The following is a 6,000-nucleotide window of genomic DNA, read 5'->3' as shown; positions in this document are numbered from 1 at the left end:
CTGATTTTATCTCCCCATTAGTTGCATGAAATACCTTCTTCCATCCCTTCACTTTTAGTCTGTGTATGTCTTTGGGTTTGAAGTGTGTCTATTGTAGGCAGCATATAGATGGGTCTTATTTTTTTATCCATTCAGTAACTCTATGTCTTTTGATTGGTGTATTCAGACCATTTACAGTTAGGGTGATTATCGATAAATATGTACTTATTTCCATTGCAGCCTTTAGATTTGTGGATACCAAAGGTTAAAGGTATCTTCTTTATTATCTAACAGTCTAACTTAACTCACTTAGTATGCTATTACAAACACAATCTAAAGGTTCTTCTTTTTTTCTCCTTTTTCTTCCTTCTCTACTTTGCATATATTAGGTACCATATTCTGTACTCTTTGTGTATCCCTTGACTGATTTTGTGAGTAGTTTATTTAATTTTATATTTGCTTAGTAATTAATTGGTCTACTTCCTTTACTGTGGTTTTATTTTCTCTGGTGACAGCTATTTAGCCTTAGGAATGCTTCTGTCTATAGCATCCCCTCCAAAATACACTGTAGGGATGGCTTGTGGGAGGTAAATTCTCTCAGCTTTTGTTTATCTGGAAATTGTTTAATCCCTGCTTCAAATTTAAATGATAAACTTGCCAGGTAGAGCATTCTTGGTTCAAGGCCCTTCTGCTTCATTGCATTAAATATATCATGCCACTCCCTTCTGGCCTAAAATGTATCTGTTGAGAAGTCTGATGATAGCCAGCCTACTGGGTTTTCCTTTTTATGTGATCTTTTTTCTCTCTCTGATGCTTTTAATACTCTGTGTTTATCTTTGATCTTTGCCATTTTAATTACTTTATGTCTTAGTGTTGTCTTCCTTGGGTCCCTTGTGTTGGGAGATCTGTGTACCTCCATGGCCTGAGAGATCATCTCCTTCTTCAGATTGGGGAAGTTTTCAGCAATTATTTCCTCAAAGACACTTGGTGGAGTCCTGCTCCAATAAGTCCAGGGGTCCCTGAAGGATGAGCGGCATCAGCGATGAATGAATGAGGACACAGACGATAGCAAAAGCTGAGCCTGGCCTTTAATGAAAAGTAGCAGTTTTATTATATGCTCTTTGATTACATAAAGTAAAGTACAGATATTAATCATCTAATTGACACATAGCATGGTTACATGAGTTTGGAGAATGAAATTAAATCATTTGGCAGGTCTTAGCAGTTAACTTGTTTCTAAGTATAAGCTTTGTTCTCAGTTATTGCAGCTAGAAAATCTTGCAAAGGTTAGGTAGGTGCCAGACTCTTGGTTTCTTTACAGATGACTATCTAAAGTTCACTATTTTATTGTTTTTATGTAGGGCCCTCATTGTTTCATAGCTATACTCCCATTCTTCATCTCCGGTAGGAAAGAAAGAGGCTCTCTCTAAAGGACATGGTGATGTTTTGGCAGGGAGGGACAAATTTTATGGACTGTGCCTTGAACCCATTTTCAGAAAGACTTACTATGGAGATTTTTCTGATCTGGAGTTAGGTAATGCCCTGTTCTCATTTGTTTTATAGTTTGCCAGGCTGTTCTCTGGTGAGCTAGCCACAGAACATCATTTGTTCTCTGTGCCAGAAGGAAGGAACAGCAGGTTGCATATCGCACTGGGGGACCTTGGAGCTGCATTTCCAGCCATAGGGATGGAGTGCCTGAGTCCTGAAAGTTCCCAATCTGCTGGACTGAATGCGCCAGGACAATTTTGTCCACCTGTCCTTTCTCCTGAGCAGCAAGCTCTGTCTAATCCTTGCCCTTTTAGCTGCCCTCTTGCTGTTGCGAAGTCTCTCAGAGTGCCCACCTTTCTTTTGTCCCAAAGCAGCCAGTTGTGGGTACTTCTCCAGAAGTGGCTGGAATCTCAGTCTCTCCAAGTATTCCTCCTGTCTTACCTTCCTAACCCCACTAATCTCCTGAGCACCATGTAATGTAGTTGTGTGCTTCCAGAGCAGATCTCCAGGGCTGGGTGTTCAGCAGTCCTACACATCTACCCCCTCTCCACCCCATTTCTCTTCCTCCACCAGTGAGCTGGGGTGGGGGAAGGGTTTGGGTCCTTCCAGATCATGGCTTTGGTATGTTACCCTTTTCCTTGAGGTCTGCTGGTTTTCCCAGGTGTAGACAATCTGCCACATCCTTCTTTCTGGTTGCTGTTTCAGGATTTGATGTACTTGTTATATTTTCATAATTATATGTGGTTTGGGGAGGAGGTTTCTGTCTCACCTCTCATACTGCCATCTTTAAGCCAATGTAATAACTTAATTTTTAACATAATTTAATATAGTTTTATCCCCAGGGGCTGCCCCGCCTCTCAGGTGCTCCTGTCCTGGTCCCCTCTCCATTTGTCCAGCTGCCCAGCTGTGTTGGCAGATCACCAGCTCCCTCCCTCTATGACCTCCTGTCCTCACCTCAGGCACCCAGAACACTTGGGCTCTGGCCTCTCTCTCCCACTCAAGATCCTCTTGGGGGCTCTTATAAAGAGGCTCTTTAATAAAGAGCCTGCAGGGACTGCTGGGCGAGTGTCTGAAAGTGTGGGACACTGTATCCAAAGGTAGACATGGTGCTCTGGTCTCTGTCCTGGCTCAGCCTCCCTCAGCCAGGTGTGCCTGGGCACTTTACCTTCACATACTTCAGATCCTTCTGTGAGAGGAGAATAAGAGCACCTCTCTCACAGGGTTGTTGTAAGAATCAAGTAAATTAAAACACATAATGCTCAAATAAAAGCACTGTTTTTTCACACATATACAACAATAGTATGTTATAGCAGTAATAATATACAGGAGCATAACAGTATGATAATTCCTTTTGGGTTCCTGGACCAGATCCCAAAGTGTGTGTGGAGGGGAGGTGGGTCTTCCCATCAAGCAATTCTCAACACCAGCAGGGTGTCCAAGAACTCAATTCAATTTTGATGCTATCTGCTCTGAGGCAGCACCAGATTCCCTAGGTTAAGGGCTTCGTCTTACAAGACTGTGCTCCACCTCCCCACTTCAGACACAGGTAGCCGGCCCCAGGCTATTACCTGTGCTTCTGACCTACTAGCTACAGATTGGAGGTTCTCATGACCTCCCCCTTTGGTTGTTTGATTAATTTGCTACAGCAGCTCACAGAACTCAGGAAAACAGTTACATTTACCAGTTTAATAAAGTATACCATAAAGGATATAGGTTAACAGCCAGATAAAGAGAGTCACAGGTTTGTGAGGGCTTTATTGCATAGTCATGATTGGCTAAATTATTGGCCACTTTTTTATTAAACCAACCTCCAGTCCCTGCCCATGGCTGGGGGTCCAAAAGTCTCTAATTAACATGACCAAACACCCATCTCACCTTTAAGACTCTGGGGTGTCTTCAGGAATGTGGATAAAGACTAAATACAGCTGGGAAATATATATTTGGTCATCTGAATGACCAAATATGTATTTTTTATGACTCATATCACAAGCACCTAGCACATAGCAAGTGCTCAGTAAATGTTAGTATCATTGTTCTTACTAATGGGCCTTCTCACAGCAGCACTTGCAGTTTATGAAAGGCCTGTTTGATGCCTGTTTCAGTGATTCCCCATCATCTACAACACAGGTCCCTGCCTGGGGTGCTGCTGGGCTGGGAATGGGCAACAGATGGCCTGAGATTGTGCTCCCTTCTCTGGGGACAGCCTGGCCTCCCCTGCTATTCATTTACTGGTGTCCCATGCAAAAAAATCTGGACTTCAAAGTGTGACAGTGAAGGCCTTTCATAACCTGACACTGGAGTGCTTCTCCCCGCTGGGTGGTGCATCGCTCCCTGGCTCACAATTGCCAGGGCTTTCTCATGCCTCCTGCCTCTGATGAGTTCTTCCTTCCCGGTCCCTGTTCTCAGCTGGAACATCCTTCTACAGGGAACATCTCGATGACTCAGGCAAACAGCTCTGTCCTCTTCTTTGCTCCCCACACACTTTGCACATCCTTCTGTAATCAAAAAAATCAAGGCTGCTGCTTGCCTGTACAGTGCCTTCAGGCAAAGTAGAAAAAGGCACCCTTACCTCTCAATGCTTTCTTCCATCTGCCAGAAAATTCTTGTAACAGATGTGCCAACATGTAACATCTACAACATGAAGGATGTCTGCCCTGGAGGAACCCTGATGACACCAGAGCTGCCACTCTGGGAACAATTCCCTGTGCCAGGAATTGTGCTAAGTGCCTAATCTCAAATACTGCTCACAAAGCTCAGGAGGGAAAGAGTTAATTTCACAAGTAAGGAAAGTGAAGCTCAAAAGCTAAGGCCAAGGTCACACAGCCAGTAGGTGGCAAAACAGGGTTTGAAATCCAAAACACTGGTGGAAATAATGACCTCCATCAAGTTATTGTCAGACTTGACAATAGGCTGCCTCTTCCACATATATCCCAGATCTTAGCATGAGCAGCTTGAGGCAGAGACCACGTTTCAGCCACTGCCAAAGCACTGGAAACATGTAGAGTGGTCACAGAGTGGGCAGCATCACGTGTATGTTGATGGAAGGACCTCTTTGCAGGGCACTGGGGCCTGTTTCCCTGGGTTGTGGTTGAAGCTGGAGATGTTTGGACCAAGGAATCCCAGACGGCGCCTTCCCCACCTTGGTCACTGAAGGCTAATATTCAGTTCGGTTCCTAGTTGGGATCTGCCCTGGCTCCTACACCAAACAGGCCCCCACCTAGGTCCTGAAGATTCCAGTTAGTCCTGGATTTTTCAGAGTCCAGAGATGTGCTCTCTGCTGAAGTGGGGCAAGGCTTATAAATGAGGGCCTACTTGCGTGAGGGTCCAGGAAGGCAGGAGAAGCCTATCAAGGCAGATCTTAAAGGCATGTCTGAGTTCCCGGAGGACTCAGGGCAGAGTGAAGGATGTTCCTGGCAAAGGTATGACCAGAGGCTAGGGCGAGAGAGAGGGAGGGGTGGGGGGGCTGCCAGGGGAGACACTGGCACACAGACACCTTCTTGGAGTGGGGAACAGAGCATGCTTGTCTTTTTTTGAGTCTAGTACAATTCTTTACTGCTGCTTTATTCCAGAAACTTAATTATGCCTTTGCATGCCTCTAATTATTGCCTTTTGCCTTTTACAGAAGTTTACTGGTAAAAAGTGGGATTATATAAAAACAGCCCATTTTCAAGCACAGGGAGTGTCATACAATCTGTCAACCAACCATTGCCCAAACTGGCCAACAACTGTGAAAAATAAAGAAGAGCTCACAGCAATATCTTGGTTTCCTCACTTTATATTCTTTTGGGAGAAGATCCCAGTGGCCAGTCTAACCCAGGCATGAAAAGTCTTCATTCAAATGGCAGTGTGGTGGCACTTAGAAGCATAGACTCAAAGCCAAATGGTCTGTGTTCATCTCCTAGCTATGACCCCAAGGATCACTTAACCTCTCCAAGTTTCAGTTCCCTTGCCACTAGATGGTACCAAAATCAGTATGTGGAAAGACCTCAAACAGTGGCTGGCACAGTAGGCTGTGTGAACTATTTTTTTTTATTACTTATCCAGATATGTCAATGTAGCTCTGAAGAAAGTAATGGAAAAGGTCCTGATTCTTTACTAGTCTTAACGGAGGTTTCTTTTGAAAGTTCTGGGTGTCTTGCTGTGCTTAAAGACTGTAGGGGCAGGAAATGGTCCTCGTCTCAGTCAGGGTGTCTTTTCCTCACGGAGAAGGCCTATGGTAAGGTTGGTGGCTCACAGGGGGTAAGGTAGAATTGAGTCGAGCACCTCCTTAACCTGAAATGCTCCTCCTTCCAGCCCCCATTCAGTCCAAGGTGTTGTTCTGCTCTACCCTCTCCAGTCTTTCCTCTTTACACATCTTGCTCTAGTTTCTGTATCTTCCCATGAATTCCCTGAGGATAAAGGCCTTCTACCTTGTTCACCTATGTCCCCAAGTTAGAACTAATGATCAGTAAATGTTGCTGAATTGAATGAGAAGGAATGATGTAGATTTTCTCAAAGGAATGTGAGTGGACGGACCTGAAGTGGCCAGTCTGT

Source organism: Manis javanica, chromosome 11 (genome assembly GCF_040802235.1).
Source record: "Manis javanica isolate MJ-LG chromosome 11, MJ_LKY, whole genome shotgun sequence".
Classification (NCBI taxonomy): Eukaryota; Metazoa; Chordata; class Mammalia; order Pholidota; family Manidae; genus Manis; species Manis javanica.
Note: the sequence above shows the minus strand (reverse complement) of the source record.